The sequence below is a fragment of the Ursus arctos genome, chromosome X (genome assembly GCF_023065955.2).
Source record: "Ursus arctos isolate Adak ecotype North America chromosome X, UrsArc2.0, whole genome shotgun sequence".
Classification (NCBI taxonomy): Eukaryota; Metazoa; Chordata; class Mammalia; order Carnivora; family Ursidae; genus Ursus; species Ursus arctos.
The window spans coordinates 1,997,102-2,015,601 of record NC_079873.1 but is presented as its reverse complement, the minus strand read 5'-3'; the positions used below and the strand labels follow the sequence as shown (position 1 = coordinate 2,015,601).

The 18,500-nt window shown below is 45.2% G+C and overlaps 1 long non-coding RNA gene across 1 annotated transcript; it reads left to right on the top strand.

Annotated features, from left to right (window-relative positions):
* The first annotated feature begins 1,113 nt into the window (after nt 1–1,113).
* LOC130543253 (uncharacterized) lies at nt 1,114–17,319 on the top strand. The gene is made up of 3 exons (XR_008958466.1): nt 1,114–2,137; nt 2,435–2,660; nt 14,874–17,319. It is a non-coding gene; the product is annotated as an uncharacterized LOC130543253 (long non-coding RNA).
* The last annotated feature ends 1,181 nt before the right edge of the window (nt 17,320–18,500 follow it).

Below are 18,500 nucleotides of genomic sequence, written 5' to 3'. Positions count from 1 at the left end.
AATAGGCAGGTGATGCACCAACATCTATCCATAACCAGTGTCTATATCCATAGCCATCTATGTACCTATTTATCTTTCAAGATTTATTGTCAAGAATTGGCTCAAATGATTGTGTGGGTTTGGAGAGTCTGAAATTGGGTGGGTGGGCTGGCAGGCTGGAAACTCAAGGAAGCTTTGCAGTTCAAGGCCAAAGGCTGTCTGTTCCAGAAGTCCCTCTTCTTCAGGGGGAGGTCAGGCTTTGTTCTCTCCAGGACTTCAACTGGTTAGACGAGGCCCACCCACATACCACATAGGAAGGCAATCTGCTTTATTCAAAGTGTGCTGATTTGAATGTTAATCTCCTCCAAAGTCCACCCTCACAGAAATATCTAGAATAATGTTGAAACACATATCTGGGCACCACGGCCCAGCCCAGCCGACGTGTGCAGTTAACCTTCACGTACTAGTATGGGATGAATTACAAGTGCTAAGAAAATGAGGTGACAGTTCTGCATCAGTGGTTTTCAACTGGGGGTGATTCTGCTCCTAGGGGACACGTGGCAATGGAGATATTCTTTGGTGGTTGTCGTGGGGGTGAGGGGGTGCTCCTGGCACCTGGTAGGTGTAGACCAGGGACACAGCTCAACACCCTGCAGTGCCCAGGATGCCCCACTCCAGAGAATTATTTGGCTTAAATGTCAGATAGTGTGAATATTGAGAAGCCCTGATGTAAATGACAAAGGTTAGAAGACTGTTGGTTTGAACACTAGTTTCACGATAGTCCATTTTCCTTTGAAAATTAAGTAGATAGTTTTCATGTTATTTGATATTTACTAATGCATTTTGATACTTTTCCATATGAAAAGACATTTGTCTCTAACTGTATTATCTGTCTACCCATCCAGCCATCGTATCTATCCATCCATCTATCTGTTTATCTATCATCCATCTATCTATCCATCATATCTATCTATCTATCTATCTATCTATCTATCTATCTATCTATCTATCATCCATCTATCCATCCATCATATCTATCTGTCTATCAGCCAACTCTTCATCCATCTACCCATCTGTCATGTCTGTCTGTCATCTTTCTGTCCATCCATCTGTTCATATCCATCCATCCATCCATCCATCCATCCATCCATCCATCCAGTAAGTCTGAACAGCTGTCTCAACTGCTTGCACAGGAAGTGATTACGCCACTCTTCTGAAGAAGAATGACTCAGAGCCAAAGTATTAATCTTCCCACAAAGGTCTAACAAACATTCTCTGAACTCATCCCAATTTTAGATCACCCTGAGGATTTCTGGAGAAGTGACTCAGGCGGGCTTGGAAGGACAGAGAGCTTGCATATTCCATGTCGCTTTCACGTATAACGCAGTTGGCTTTAAAATATGTTTTCACAGGAATATAGAGCCATTTCTTTAACTCAGCATTTTCTTACTTATTTTCCCCAAGTGAAAGATTCCATGCTTTGATGACCTTGTCTAAATGTAAGCTTTAATCAAAATTGATATGACGGTGTGGAGAAAGGGGAACCCTCTTAACTGAAGGTCGAAATGCACACTGGTACAGCCATGCTGGAAAACAGCATGGAGGGTCCTCAAAAATTCAAAATAGAACTACCCTATGATCCAGTAATTCCACTTCTGGGAATACATCTAAAGGAAATAACGCTACCTTGAAGAGGTATCTGTACACCTATGTTCGAAGCAACATTACTTATAACAGCCAAGACATGGAAACAACTTAAGTGTCTACCAATGGATGAATGAATAAAGAAGGTGTGACATATATAAATCAAACCACAACATATATAAATCAAACCATTATGCTATACACCTTAAACGTGCACAGTGATACATGTCAATTATTTCTCAAACTGGACGAAAAACTGATACCACTAGAGAACTTTTTGTAAATAACACATAGATCATTTTATCAAAAACAACACTGAAGCTCATTTTGTTTTTAATAGGAAGGTGTACTTTAATAACCTGAATTTATCCATGGCTTCAGAGTTTCAACAGTGAGAACAGGAAATATATTCACCTTTAGAAGACAGGATTGAATACTTCCATCCGATTGGTACGCCTTTGTGGTCTGTGGAGAAGAAGGGGTTTGACTGGATGATCCCCCAAATCCTGTCGAGGTACGTATTTTAATATTCTAATTACAAAGAGCAAACATAATGTCCTGTAGACAGAACAAGCAAGTTCGACGATCCACGAAAGGTGGAAATGGCAACATGTGGGCAGACCCTCGGTCCAAGTGTCTACACAAGATGTGGCTCAGTCATGCATGTGACTGGATGTTGTTCGTTTGCATCTCAAGGGCATCTCCCGGGTGATCTGATGCAGCCGTTACAGTGGTGACATGGAGGGGTGCCATAGATTGAATGTGCGTGTCCCCCTCCAAAATTCATATGTTTTTGATGCCTAAACCCCAGGTTGATGGTGTTCCACAGTGAGGCCTTTGGGAGGACGTGAAATCATGAACGTGGGACCCCCATGAATCAGAATCGTGCCCTTATAACAAGAGGTTGAAAGAAGTTGCTTTTCTCTCTCCGCTTTGTGAAGACACAGCAGTAAGACAGCGTGATGAACCAGAAGACCGTCCTCGCCACACACTGATTCTGCCTACACCTGGATGTTGGACTTCCAGCTTCCCAAAATGTGAGGAGTACATTTCTTTTGTTGATAAACCACCCAGTTCATGGTGACTGTAAGCACCACGTTGTATGATAGATGTCTAGAATTTATTCATTTTGCATAATCGAACATATTTACCATTGATACACAACTGCCTATTGCCCTCTTGCCTGGGACCAGGAGAACCTTCTGTCCTCCCTGTATATGTGAGTTTGACTATTTCAGACACCTCCGATAAGTAGAATCATTCACTATGTGTGTTTCTGCATCAGGCTTATTTCACTGAGCCCTGCGCTCTCCAGGTTCACCCACATTGCACCGAATGGCAGGATTGCCTTCTTTTCTTTTTTCTTTCTTTCTTTCTTTCTTTCTTTCTTTCTTTCTTTCTTTCTTTCTTTCTTCTTTCTTTCTTTCTTCTTTCTTTCTTTCTTTCTTTCTTTCTTTCTTTCTTTCTTCTTTTCTTTCTTTCTTTCTTTCTTTCTTTCTTTCTTTCTTTCTTCTTTCTTTCTTCTTTCTTTCTTTCTTCTTTCTTTCTTTCTTTCTTCTTTCTTTCTTTCTTTCTTTCTTCTTTTCTTTCTTTCTTTCTTTCTTTCTTTCTTTCTTTCTTCTTTTCTTTCTTTCTTTCTTTCTTCTTTTCTTTTCTTTCTTTCTTCCTTTCTTTCTTTCTTTCTTTCTTTCTTTCTTTCTTTCTTTCTTTCTTTCATTTTTTTAAACCGTATCCCCACCTCCCCTCTCTTCCAGTAACCCTCGGTTTTGTTTCCTAAGATTCTTTCTTTCTTTCTTTCTTTCTTTCTTTCTTTCTTTCTTTCTTTCTTTCTTTCTTTCTTTCTTTCTATTTTTTTAAACCCTATCCCCCCCTCCCCTCTCTTCCAGTAACCCTCGGTTTTGTTTCCTAAGATTCTTTCTTCCTTCCTTCCTTTCTTTCTTTCTTTCTTTCTTTCTTTCTTTCTTTCTATTTTTTTAAACCCTATCCCCCCTCCCCTCTCTTCCAGTAACCCTCGGTTTTGTTTCCTAAGATTCAGAGTCTCTTATGGTTTGTCTCCCTCTCTGGTTTCATCGTGTTTCATTTTTTCCTCTCTTCCCCTATGATGCTCTGCCTTGTTTTCTTAAATGTCACATATCAGGGAGATCATATGATAATTGTCTTTCTCTGATTGACTTATTTCACTCAGCATAATATCCTCTAGTTCCATCCACATTGTTGCAAATAGAAAGATTTCATTCGTTTTGATGGCTGCATAATATTCCATTGTATATATGAACCACATCTTCTTTATCCAGACATCTGTCAATGAACATCTGGGCTCTTTCCACAATTTGGCTATTGTGGACATTGCTGCTGTGAACATTGGGGTCAGGTGCCCCTTTGGATCACTACATGTGTATCTTTGGGGTAAATAGCCAGTAGTGCAATTGCTGGGTCACAGGGTAGCTCCCTTTTCAACTTTTTGAGGAACCTCCATACTGGTTTCCAGAGTGGCTGTAGGAGGGTTCCCCTGTCTCCTCATCCTCGCCAACACCCATTGTTGCCTGACTAGTTAATTTTGGCCATTCTGACTGATGTGAGGTGGTATCTCACTGTGGTTTTGATTTGTATTTCCCTGATGCCGAGTGATGTTGAGCACGTTTTTATGTGCCTGTTGGTCATTCGTCTTTGCAGAAATGCCTGTTCATGTCTTCTGCCCATTGCTTGATGGGATTATTTGTTCTCTGGGTGTCAACTTTGATAAGTTCTTTATAGATTTTGGATTCTAGCCCTTTATCTGATACATCATTTGCAAATATCTTCTCCCATTCTGCCGGTTGTCTTTTGGTTCTGTTGACTATTTCCTTGGCTGTGCAAAAGCTTTTTATCTTGATGAAGTCCCAATAGTTCATTTTTGCTTTCGTTTCCCTTGCCTTTGGAGACGTGTCTAGCAAGAAGTTGCTGAGGCTGAGGTTACAGAGGTTGCTGCCTGGGTTGTCCTGTAGGATTTTGATGGATTCCTGTCCCACATTTAGGTCTTTCAGCCATTTTGAGTCTATTTTTGTGTACGGTGTAAGGAAATGGTCCAGTTTCATTCTTCTGCATGAGGCTTCTTTCTTAAGGCTGATTAGTACCTGTTGTCTGTATATCCACATTGTTTTGTCTGTGTCTGTTCGTCTGTGGATGAACATTTAGGTTGTTTCTACGTCTTGCTTATTGTGAATAGTGCTGCAGTGCACGTGGGGTACGTATAGCTCTCCGAGATCCCAATTTGAAGTTTTTGTCTGTCCCCCTAGGGAGTGGCATTGTTGGATTACTTCCCGTGTCACCCTTGAAAGCAATCAAAATATTCGTCTTTCACTAAGCGTCCTGGTGACCCTGACTAGAATGCTTTTACTCTGATTTCTTTCCCCCTTCTTGCTTTACACTCTTTTTGTACAGTTTGTTAATCTGTTCTTCCTTTCAGACCAATTAGACAGGGGGTCACGGGAGGTCCTGCAGGGAGTACATTTACATCCTGGGGTGGAGTTGTCGGGGGTAAATGTTTGTGAAGGGGAAGAGGGAGCACACCTGACCGCAGTGAAAGGGGAGAGGCGCAGCAAGAGCGGGGGAGGGGTTTGGGGGGTGAGAGAGGGAGGGAGGGAACCAGAGCCTGGAGCACAGCACTGAGGATGTCCTGGCCAGGCCTGTGAGGAGCCCCAGAGCAAAGCGGGAGTCCCAAGTCAGGCAGAAATGGCCCACACTGCTTCCTGCCCCACCCTAACCCGCCCACCACTCTCCATCAGCGTTTTCCAAAACTGTCCAAGGGGCCCAAGCAGTGCATTCACACAGCTGTACATTTTTGCAAATCTGCCAAGGGTAAGATATGTTTGAATTCCTTTTCTTAAAGACAACCCCTCCACACTCTCTGAGCTTCCCCAGCTGCAAAACCTGGGTCTTCCCCTACACGCACGCAAACCATTCATTCCTGGCGGGGACGGTGGTGGTGAAGGTGGTGGCCATTTTCGATGTCTCAGGCAGGGAGGCCCTGGGGTTACCTGAAACTTTGGTTCCTGTCCTGGGTTCAGAGCTGAGTGATCGAGTGAGCTCACTCCCTGTGAAGGGATTTACCCCGTGTACTTACTCACCATCCCCCACCGCCCATCTCCCCGTGCATATGCTTTATTTTGTTGGCTCAGCGGAAAGAATTAGGTTGAAATTCTTTGACTAGGCTCAATGCAAGGATTGCAAAACTCCATGGGTCTTGGAAATATGGTTTCAGTTGCAGACAGACACAAGGCAGGAAGCACACATGAGCGTCCCCACATTGGCAATTTTGAGCACATTTTCTTTATTCTTCGTCTTTGAAGCCTTAATAGCTACTGCGATTCAAGTTTGCGATGCCAGTAATGATCTCTTATTTCCTAAAATAATATAGAATGCAGTTTTATCCATATTTTCCATATGAAAAAGTCGCTTGCTTTCCAGTGCAGACCTCTGGAGCTGCCCTGAGGAATAACCGTGCCTATTTAAAGGAAACTTTCAACTTTGGGAAAAACATGAGAAACAAGTCAGTAGAATAAACGCCGTCTGGGCCCTTCCGAGAAATGCACATTCTCAGGTCCCACTGCAAACCTGCTAAAAATCAGAAAATCTGGGGCGGGACTTAACAACTCTGTTTATCAGACCCTCTGGGTGATTTGAGACAAACAAGGTCAAGTTGAGAACCAACCAAGTAGTTTCCGCCCCCTGATCACACATCAGAACCACCAGATTTCCAAAACTCGCCATGGTGGGACTCAACCCAAGCAATTCTGACTTAGTTGGTTTGGGGTGGGGTTTGGGCTCAGAGGGCACGACACTTCTTGAAACCATGGTTCTCAAACTTGACTGCATTTTGGGATCACTTAATGACCTTCTAAAAACCTCATTGCCCAGACCCAGCTGTTCAGTCTCCCCAGGTGGGTTTGATGGGCCGTCCAGGCCAAGAGCCACGCGTGCCTTGGGATTCGGCTTGGCATTCGGCTGTGCAGAGGATGTTGTGAATGCACGGTCTGCTTGTTCCCAGACTTTGACGTGCATGAAATCACTAGGGATCTTGGTAAAATGAGGATTCCCATTCTGGAAGTCTGACCTGGAGAATCACGAAGAACCCGGCTGGTGGAGGTGCTGCTAGTTAGGGAACGAGCACTGAGTTAGAGGCTCTCTGTGCTTCCTAGGGCATCTCGTCAAGCTTTCATCTTTTGTATGACGTCTGCCTTTGCTTTCGTTGTCTGTTGGTGCTTCCAGGTGCGGATAATGAGTGGAGTCTCGGTCATGGTTGCATCAGCCTTTCTCAGCCTCACTCAAGTGTCAACCGCATGGGATTAGATGACCCTCTGTGATGGAGCTATTCGTGTGTTGTGGTGTGCTGAGCAGCACCCCTGGTCTCCGCCTACTGTGTCCCAGGGGTGCCCCAAGCTGTGACAACCAGAATGTTTCTGGACATTGCCAAGTGTCCTCTGGGGATAAAGTCACCCTAGTTACAATAACTGCCACAGATGGAGGGATGGAGGGATGGATAGATAGGTGGAAATAGGGATGATGGATGGATGGATGGATGGATGGATGGATGGATAGGTAGGTAGGTAGGATGGATGGATGGATAGATAGGTAGGTAGGTAGGATGGATGGATGGATGGATAGATAGATGATATAGGGATGGATAAATGATGGGTGGATGGATACGTAGGTAGGTAGGTAGATAGATAGGGATGGATGGATGGATGGATGGATGGATGGTAGAATGGATAGATAGATAATAGATAAGTGGATGGATGGATGGATAGGTAGGTATATAGGTAGGTAGGTAGATGATAGATGGATAAATAGATGATAGATAGATATCAAGATAGATAGATAGATAGATAGATAGATAGATTATAGATAAAGTGGATGGATGGATGGATGGATGGATGGATGGATGGATTAGTGGAGGGATGAAAGGATGGATAGATAGATAGATAGATAGATAGATAGATAGATAGATAGATTATAGATAAAGTGGATGGATGGATGGATGGATGGATGGATGGATGGATAGGTAGGTAGGTATGTAGGTAGGTAGATGATAGATATATGAAAGATAGATATCAGGATGGATGGATAGATAGATAGATAGATAGATAGATAGATATCGGGGTGGATGGATGGGTAGATAGGCAGGTAGGTAGACAGACTTGCAAAGGCAGCTGGAGTGACCTCAGCAATAAGGACATCTGGGACTCGATGGGTCTCTGGGGTGGGGTGTCCTGTGTACTGTAGGGCAGTGAGCATCCCTGGTGTGCACCCAGCAGATGCCAGTCACACCTGTCTCCCAAGTTGTGAGAACCAAAATCATCTTCACACCTTGACAGGGGTTCCCGGAGGTACGATTGTCCCGTCCCTGTCGAGTACCTTGAGGTCCGATGAGCCCTGTGAGGACCATTTAGAATGTAACACATTTGCCTCTTCCGTTGTCACACCCTGGTCTATGAAGGGACAACGCCCAGCAGGAGCACGGTTTCTCCATGTCGTGCCTTCTGCACGGTCTTCTTCCCAACACTTTGGAAAGTCCCTGGCTCTCTGAGCTCAGAGCCTTCTGGCTGCATGGATTCAACAATTAAGGATTGCCACATTCTTTTTCAGTTCTGAAATCTGCTAGTGGGACCAGGAATGAAAAAGGAAAGTGTCATCATGCAGAATAAGGCAAGGAAAAACCCTGCGTCTCCTGTCTGTGGCCTCAGGGTCTGTGCTTGTTAAGATATTTTCAACGGTTGTTAAACTTTGTAGAAATACCAGGCGTTATTCTGTTCTTGCTGGTGGATTACGTTCCATGGCGAACCTGGCCGATCTTGCAAAACTCTTTAACGATAAGTAGCCCAGATAGATTCAAACTGGCAGAACTGACCATTGAAGAAAATTTGTTTTCATGGCCGCTTAATCTTTGGAAAGAGGAAGAAACAATTGACTTTATAGTCACTGGAACTGCAAACGTATCCGTCAGTCGCGTATAGAATATTTGCCGGTATTGCTGATTGTGGTTTTCTGGATGGTGGAACGAGTGTATAAATGGACCAGGAACATTTGCAGATGTGTTTGCCTTCTCTCTTTATGCTGGAAACAGCTCATCTATAATACCCAAAAAGGTATTTTTTATAATAGGGCAAGGGGATGTTTTTGTTCACATAGTCTCCATGAGAGGGCACTGGATACCACTGAAAAAGTCTTGCCCGGGGACTTGGGAGGTATTTTAATTTTTCCAGAAGATTCCTCTCATTCAGCTTCAAAATGAACTTCTCTGGAAAGTGAGTCTTCTCATTTACATATTATTATATATTGAGTAGGACCTGTTTTATGGAATAAGGATAATTCACCCATGGTTTGGGCAGAGCTCATCTTCTCTCTCTTAACTAACAAGCCTGACTTTCTTCATCCACCATGTTGAATTTCTGGCTCTGACGAAAACACCAGTCCACCCTTTTAAAAAATGAAATGGCCGGGGCATCTGGGTGGCGCAGCGGTTAAGCTTCTGCCTTCAGCTGAAGGCGGGATCCCGGCATTATGGGATCGAGCCCCACATCAGGCTCCTCCATTGTGAGCCTGCTTCTTCCTCTCTCACTCCCCCTGCTTGTGTTCCCTCTCTCGCTGGCTGTCTCTATCTCTGTCGAATAAATAAATAAAATCTTTAAAAAAAAAAAATGAAATGGCCTATGAGTTCCTCTTCCAGGGAGGATAACCACGCACGGGGAGCTTGAACTCAAGATAGGTAGCACACTTCATGACACTTGATCCGTACTCCCCAGCTTACAAATGCAATATTTATACGAAAAGCCCCATTCAGATACACCCTGCCCCAAGCGCATCTGATGAAGTAAGAAATAAAATCTTCTTTGTCTAAATAAATAACCATGTCCTGCAATGTCTGCGACACTAATTTCCCCCGGATGGAGAATTTCCACCGGCTCGCACGCTTCCGTAGAGTTCAGTGATCTGAAACTCTCACGGAGGGTGAGTGACTTAGACCCAGCAGGACGGAGTCTCTGCAAACCCCACCTCCTTCATCTTCCAAAGGAAAAGTCTTCACAGTGCGGTCCCACACTCTAATCTGATCAACTACACTAATCAACACTTTCATGCCATGACGGCTGGCGTGTGGTGGGTGCTCTGTATTTCGAACCCCACTCGCCGTTGGAAAAATATCCGTCGTTTTTGGCTTTGTCTGCAGATGCTCGTTGCTTTGGGTTAATGAGAGGGTATGGATGTCTAGATACTGAAAGGATGATTGTGTCCATGCGTGCACGGCTAATGTGATTCACTGGCCAATTAGAACCAGTTAGTGTCTTATCTGGTGAAGGTTGGCTCCTTGAGGAATACTGACACGCCTCCCTTTAAAGTTTGGTTTGCTTTGGATTTGTCTATGATTCTCCAAGCCAGGACGTTTGAGCACAGATGAATTAGCTCTGAAATAAAAAGTACTTTATGTGCCATTATGCTCGGGGCTAGATTGCTGGGGCCCAGAAAATGGCAGTGGGATCTGTGGGAACGTGCCGTTAGGGCAGCACGTGGCCAAGCATCTGCAAATCCTTTGGAAGGATAAAGAACCATCTGATGTGGCTGCTTGAAACATCCAGCTCCTGGTTCTGCCTGGTCCATGCAGACCCCGTGGCTAGCTAGCTTCTCATCTCCTTTGAGTTTGGAGGGTAAGGACGGCAACAATATTCAGAAAAGAAGTAAGTCTTCAACTTATAAAATTTTTCTTAAACAGAAATCTGAGAACCTCCCAGAATCGATGAAGCTGAAAATCAAAGCATAATGCAAATAGATACCTGGTAACTGACCAAGAGCCATACCCAGAATTTTAGTTGTCCTCAGATACGAGCTCTGCCAGTCAGTGGTTGTGCTAATGTCCTCAACCAATGCACGTGCTGCTTTTTATTATCATTACTATTTTGGGGGAGGAAAGGATTAAGAAGGATTTTTTAGACCCTGCTTAGTTGTTTTTTTTTAATAAGGTATATAAAAGTTTATTTCAGTAAAATTAACAAGAGTGTATCTCTATTGATATCTGTATATCTGCTATGTTTCTATCAATATCCATCTATCCATCCATGTGTCCATCCATCCATTCATCCCTCCCTACTTCTATCCCTACATCTTTCTGTCTATCTATCTATCCATCCATCCATCCATCCATCCATCCCTCCCTACTTCTATCCCTACATCTGTCTGTCTATCTATCATCTATCATCCGTCCATCCATCATATCTATCATCTATCATCCATCCATCATATCTATCCATCCATCCATCCATCCATCCATCAGTCCATCCATCCATCCATCCATCCATCCATCCATCAGTTCATCCATCAGTCCATCCATCCATCCATCCATCCATCCATCCATCCATCCATCATGTCTGTCTATCTATCTATCTATCTATCTATCTATCTATCTATCCATCCATCCATCCATCCATCCATCTACCTACGTATCTATCTGTTTGGTATAAGAACATGAAAACGGTTATATTTAAGTGGTGATCTCAAGACTTGTGTTACTTTATCCAGGATCTAGCTGTGGTCAGCATGTTACATTTTACATAAATAAAAAATATATGCTATTTTAAAACAAATTTATTGAGGCAAAATTTACATAACAAAATTAACCATTTTAGAGTAAATAGTTCAGTGGCATTTAGCACAGCCACAATGTTGAACAACAACCACTTCTTTTTTTTCCCTCCCATCATGACAAGTGTACTCCTTAATCCCCATCACCTATTTCCCCCATCCCACCTCCCACCTCCCTTCTGGTAACCGTCAGTGTGTTCTCCAGAGTTAGGAGTCTGTTTCTGTTTGCCTCTCTCTCTTTTTTCCCCCCTTTGCCTATTTTGTTTCTTAAATTCCACATATGATTGAAATCATATGGTATTTATCTTTCTCTGACTTATTTTGCTTAGAATTATATCTCTAGCTCCATCCATGTCATTGCAAATGGCAAGATTTCACTATTTTTATGGCTGCATAATATTCCATTGTCTATATGTACTGCATCTTCTTATCCATTCATCAATAGATGGACACTTGGGCTGTTTCCATACCTTGACTATTGTAGGTAATTCTGCTATTAACTTAGGGGTGCACGTATCCCTTTGAATTAGTATTTTTGTATTTTGGGGGTAAATACCCAGTAGTGCAATTGCTGGATCACAGGGTATTTTTATTTTTGAATTTTTGAGGACCCTCCATACTGTGTTGCGGAGTGACTGCACCAGCGTGCATTCCCACCACCAGTGCACGAGGGTTCCCCTTTCTCACATCCTCGCCAACACCTGTTCCTTGTGTTGTTGATTTTACCCATTCTGACAGGTGCGAGGGGGTCTCTCTTTGTGGTTTTGATTTACATTTCCACGATGATGAATGATGATGACCATCTTTTCATGTGTCTGTTGCCATCTATAGGTCTTCTTTGGAGAAATGTTCATGTCTTCTGCCATTTTTAAATTGAATTATTTGTTTTTTGGGCAAAGGCAACAACCGATTCTATCTAGTCCCAGAACATTCTCATCCCCCCAAAAGGAGACCCTGAACCCCTCCCTATTTCCCACCTGCCAGCCCCAGCCAACCACTGATCTGCTTTCTATCTCTATGGATTTGCCTATTTTGGACATTTCATACAAATCGAATCATAAAGCATGTGGCCTTCTGTGTCTGACGTCTTTCACTGAGCAAGATCTTCTCAAGGTTTGTCCATCTATTAGCAGGTGCCAATGTTTCCTTCCTTCTCACGGCCGAGTAACCTTCCGCTGTCTGGGTGGACCACACTGGGTTCATCCATTCATCTGTTGATGATCATTTGGGCTGTTACCACCTTTAGGCTCTTTTGATAAGTGCTCTCATTTTTAAAAGAGCATCCTCACGAAATGCTTGGCTTTTCCACCTCTCAAGTGGCACTTTTTGCATTATGGAACAGGAGACTGATTTCCATCATTAAAGCTAAAAATATAGACCTGGGAATCATATGCATGCCAGGAAAAACTCTTGGGCAGGGTCTGCAGACCGGTATCTCATCTGACACCTAACTATTCCGTAATGTGCCATGAACTTCTGAACTTGAAAGCAATCCTCTCCATGGGAGCGTGCCTGTAAAGGCTTATCTTCTTGCTTAAGAACAAACAAAGCAGAAAAACACACCTATGTAAAGAGGCTTCTCCAGTTTCCGTCCTAGCATCGGGCACAGGATCCCAGAGTCCCTGCGGCCACAGGGCGCCTTCTGCCCAAAGGTGAAGAAGGAGAGGGAACACCTGCCCTTTCTCTCATTATGGATTCTCCTTCGGGGGCTCAGATAAAGGAATCATGACCTAAGCAAAGATTGATGACAGAATCTTGTTCCCCACTGAAATTTGGGGATTAGACAATGGCTTGGACGTTTTCTGGGTGTAACCGAACTAATTAAACAACTAATGAGCTTTGGTGGGATTGAAAGGCACTGTTGATACAACTATATGAACACACAACTTTGTTAACGGATTATATTAGTTTCCTAGGCTTGCCGTAGCAAAGTACCACAAACACTGGGTTTCAGGACTGCGTCTGTCCCCGTTTTCTTTCTCAGAAGATGGACTTACCGTCTACGTCTTGATGCGAATTTAAGGCTCTCTGGACCAAGTGCTTCTCCCAGTCTAGTCCCACGTGCACCTGTGTCTTTTTATCTCCTTGTCTCATCTTCCTTGAGGTCTTATCCCATCTATTAATTGCATCTGGGTCAATCCCTCTAGTGCTGCTTGGGTAATTATAAAACTGGAAATGGGACTGTATCCTTCTCTGGAATCGAATCCTATATAGTGACTCCCCATCATTTAGAGCACAGGTGGGCCCCTCCTCACCTCCCTCGTTTCTTGTAATTCGTCAGGTCGTAATGATCTTTGGCTTTGCAGGTGGTCTGGTTTCCATGGCACCTGCCCAACTCTGCCACTGGTATCACAAAAGCAGCCATAGAAAATACATGAATGTGCATGGCTGTGTGCCAATAAAACTTTATTTGCAAAAACAGATGCTGGGCCATATTCGAACTACGGGTCGTAGTTTGCCACCCTCTGATTTAGAGGATAACATCCCAACATTTAAGCTATCAGGTACAAAGTTCATCATGACCTGAGTTTGCCCCCTTAAACGATTCTTATGTCATGTCCCCTAATGCCGGCTAATGGTGCCTACATTCCCGTTCTGCATAAAAAATATGCTGATCAGAAGCCAGCCACATATGCAGACCATTTTGTGAGGAAGGGATGTTGTTAGAGGTTGAACTGTGCTTCCTCCAAATCTGTAGGTTGAAGTCTTGGCCCCCCAGTATGGCAGAAAGTAAGCTCATTTGGACATGAGGTCTTTAAAGAGGCGATTAAGGTAAAATGAGGTCTGTAGGATGGACCCTGGTCCCATAGGACCGGTGTTCCCATCAGAAGAGATGAGGACACAGACACACAGAGGGACGACCACGTGAGGACACGGGGAGAAGATGGGGTCTACACGCCACGGAGAGAGGCCTCAGGAGGAACCTGCCTCGGCCCCGCCTGGATCTCAGACTCGCAGCCTCCAGGAGCTGGAGACGGTAAATGTCTGTAGTGGAAGCCGCTCTGTCTAGGGTTGTTATGGTTCCCCGAGCACGCTAATACAGGCACCTTCTCAGTACCCCAGAAGTCACATTGCCTTGTTTTCTTAGCGTATTTGCTGTCCTTGAAATGTCTTTCTGGAATCTGGTGCTTTTGGGTTGGAAAGGGACAACGTGTCAGAGACTCAGGGTAGTAAGTCACTTCGTTCTGTCTCAAATGAGGACCAGGAGCTGACTCCCCTTGGAAATGCCTCTTCCCGACCCCATTTCTTTGCATTTGGGGAGCTGGCCTACGAGAATGGCTTGGTTCTGATTTTTCCATTCCTCCCTAGTTCATGAGATGCTACAATGGATGTATTTTTCTTGGTGCAATAATCTTTGCTTGCTTGCTTGCTTTTTTTTTTTATTCCATGCTGTTTCTCGTCTGGCTGAGGGAAGTGGAAAATTTTAGGCAATGGTCCCGGGATCTCAGACCGCTTCCAAATTCTTGCTATTGAATAAAAATATTGTATGTTCTCCTTCTCTGCCATTGGCTCAAATGGACTTTTTGTTTTCATCACATTCTCCAGGTGATTGACAACCCCCCCATTTGTTGTTGTTGTTTTTATTTCATCTCTACTGCTTTCGCTGCTTTGAAAGCGCGCTCTCATTTTTCTTATTTTAGGTGACATTTTACAAGCCTTTCACGGAATCGGCGTGTGTACACGTGCGCCGAGCCAACGTACACATTCTCGGAAGGGAAGAGGCGTTTGGCTGCACCTGGCTCTCCTCTCACCCGAGATGTGCGTGCAGTGCCTGAGATGTGTGTGCATTTGACCGAAATGTGGACGCCTTACCAGAACCTTATTTTATTTGGGTCCTGGACATGGGTATTGTCACCCCCGTTTCTCTGATGATGAGTAACATTGAGTGTCTTTGCATGTGTCTGTTGGCCATCTGTAGGTCTTCTTCGTGTCATGGTGTCTTCTGACCATCTCACCAGACGTAAGGACAGAGCAGTTGGAATTCCGCTCACAATTTAAACACTGGCTAATGACAATAATAAGGAGGAACACAGAGACATAAGTTTTCATGACACTCTGTGGGGTTTCATTGGAGACCCAGTCCCTACAAGTAATGGCGTCTCCACTTACTGCATGTGGAAACTTGGCCACGTTGTCTTATCTCCCCGCACTGTCGTTCCCTGATGCTGACATGAGAGATGGTCACAGTGCCCGTCCCGGGAGGATGGTCAGGTTGTGCGTGGGACGTCGTGAGTCTGACGGGCTTACAAACGTGCCTGGGAAATATTGAGGCGGTCTAATGCCTGTTCTCTCTTTTCCCTCTCGACTTCTATATTTGGATGCCATTCTCTTGTCTGCATATGAAAATGAGATTTTTCTCATTATCAGTAGTTGGGGAAGGTCTTTTTAGATGTTAGTTGGTGACCCCAGAGGTCAGAGTCTTCAGGGCTGAGTGTTGACTTCACAGACGTTGTCTCTGTGTCTAATGCCATCAAACAGATTCTCACTAGCAGATGAAGTTTAGACCCACAGGTTAACCTGCACCTAACCCACGTGCTTTTGGGGGATGATACAATGTTCAGCTTTGTTTGTTAAACTTATGCGAAACTGTCATTCAGCTAGGTGTGGCCATGTCACTGCATTCAGGGGATTTTACTCACCGTGTTATGGGCATCTAGGAAAGCTGCTGGCAAAGAGCTACTTCCTCACTGCTTCCTCATTGTTGCTTCCAGGGATGCAGGTGGAAGCGATGGCTGGAGCTCCAGCATCCACCTTGAGCCACGAGTCAACCTGGAGGATGGAAGCCATGTGTTGGGGTGTGAGAGCAGAAAAGTAACAGGAGGGTTCCTGGGCATCTTTAAGCCACCACACTGGCCCTGATCCTTGTTCCAAATATCAGAAGCCTTCAGGTTTGTTTTTACTTTTGTCTGAGTCTGACGCTCCTCTGCTACTAATTCTCTTAAGGAAAACTACCTGGTGAGTCTTGCAGAAATCTCTGGCTGTCACCGAGCATTGCTAACTTTCTAAACATCAGGATTTCAATTTCCTACCACGGGCCTCCGGTTTGTCTGCTCTCGACGTCAAGCTACTTGCACGGGACTGTACATTCTTTGAGGAAACCAAACATTCCTATAGTTGAATCCAGGACAGAATTCGGTAATTGTCCGTCTGTTGTTCCCTCTGGCCAAACCGGGAGCAGATGAATGCGAGTCAGCCGTGTCGAGGTCACAAATCTGTGTGTGCGCGTTTGCGGTGAGGACGGGAGGGGACTAAAATGACAGACACCCTCCTCCTCTTCCCCACTCTCTGAGCGCAGAGAGTGTGAGAAAATTAGCGCCTCCCCAACATATTCAAGAAAGGAAACTTGGATTTCCTCACTGGCAGTCCTTCTTTAGCCCGGTTCCCAGCGCGGGAAGAGCACACGGCACCTGGTCCACCACGGCCCCAGATGTTCGCTTCATGACATCTGCTTTATGACATTAATTACTTGATGACTGACCTTCACCTTTGGTGGAGGTCACACAACGAGCTGTGAAAACTCCACAAGTCCGTTGAAGAATCCTCTTAAGAGCACAGCAACGGACTGGCCGTGAACTCGAGCTGTGAGTTTTGGCAAGGAGCGCCCCCATAGGTGTCTGCGTGCTGGATGCAGGCCTCCAGAGGGCACTCGTTCCGAATTTGCTTGGAACTCAGGGCAACCCTTCCCCACCAGCAGAATGGCAGTGAGGCTCTCCCTGTGGTGGTGTTGTCCCTACGTTCTGAACAAGAAACTTTTGCAAATTTTAGATCTCAGACTTATTTTTTTTTTTTAATTCCTAAACTACTCTCTGACCCAGAGACCTTTGTGTGCTATGATGGGGCATGAGGTAGGGGTTAAGATGTCCAGATGGAACAGTGACAGGCACAGCTCACCTCAAGAAGGGGGAGTGCGAGGGGTCCCCAGCAGAGCCCAGGAAGCGCATGCCACGAATGGTCCAGTGACAGGACCTTATCCAAGGACGAGTGAAAGGTGGGAGCAGAGTCTGCACACAGCAGGTCTGCCGACATCGCTCCCCGAGGCTGTTTCCATTGTGGGGCAGAACACGGGGAGAATGACAGGGATGCAGGAGGCTTTTGAGATGTAAGCTGGGGAGACAGGTGGGGGGAACAAGGTGGCAGGTGGGAGACAGTGACAGGTTAAAGGGACCTGGTGGGGGAGAAGTGTGAAGTTGGAAGGGCCTGGGGGGGACAGTGTGAGGTTGGAGGGACCTGAAGTAGGGACAGTGTGAGCTTGAAGGGGAGGGGCCTAAGAGAGGACAGTGTGATATTGGAGGGACCTGGGGCTGCTGTGAGAGGTTGGAGGGACCTGGGTGGGTTGTGGGGTTGGAGAGATGCAGGAAGACATGGTGTGTTTGGAGGGACCTGGCGAGGACAGGTGTGTTTGGTGGTCCCTGGGGGGAGTGTGAGGCTGGAGGTTTGCAGCCTGTGGTGGGTGAGGTCCAGGACCCCTCGTACCACCCTCAGATGTGTGTCAGTCCCTGAGTCCCGCCGTGCTGGAGTCTGCCTGCAAGGGCTTCCCGGAGAATGGTCTGAAGCTTCAGTGTTTCGGGCACCGAGCAGAGCAGAAAAGGGAAATGCAAGCAGACATAATCCTATGGAAAATAACCAGCAGACACCAGAATGAAAGATTGGATTCGGTTTACACATGCACACACATGCCTCCCGTGACAAAGGAAAAAGCAACCCTTCCCGTGGCTGGCAAAGAAAACTGAGTCGGGCTCCCTGGAGCCGTCACTTACATTTATGGCAGAGTCTGAAAATGTCAGCGTGCCCTGGGCACCACCGTGACATGGAGGGATTTGTGTTCATTCTGTTTCTCCTTCTGGAGTAGCTTTTCTCTCCTGGACGTGCGTCTGCTGACTGACACCTCTTCCGATCCCCAGGACGTTCTGACCAACCCCGTCATCCTTCCTCGCCAAGCTCATGACCACTGTTCTAAATCACACACCCTGGGCAGAAATTCCTGGATTTGCTGAAAATCTTAGCAATAGAATGCCTTCAAGTTGGGGGTTTCAGTTACCCCAATAGGACCAGAGGGACAGTGTTTTTTATTGTCTACAGGGAGTTGGCTGCCAGGGGCAACGGCCTTATTTGTCCTTTTGCAATTTGCAACCCTTTCCTTGTTTTGCACCCAAATGGTCCTATCCTGGTCCCTCACCTATCGAATGCTTGGACCTTGATGGTTTATCTCATCTCCAAATGCACTCTCCTGGGGAGCATGGGTGTATGAATTTTCAGGGGTATTAGAC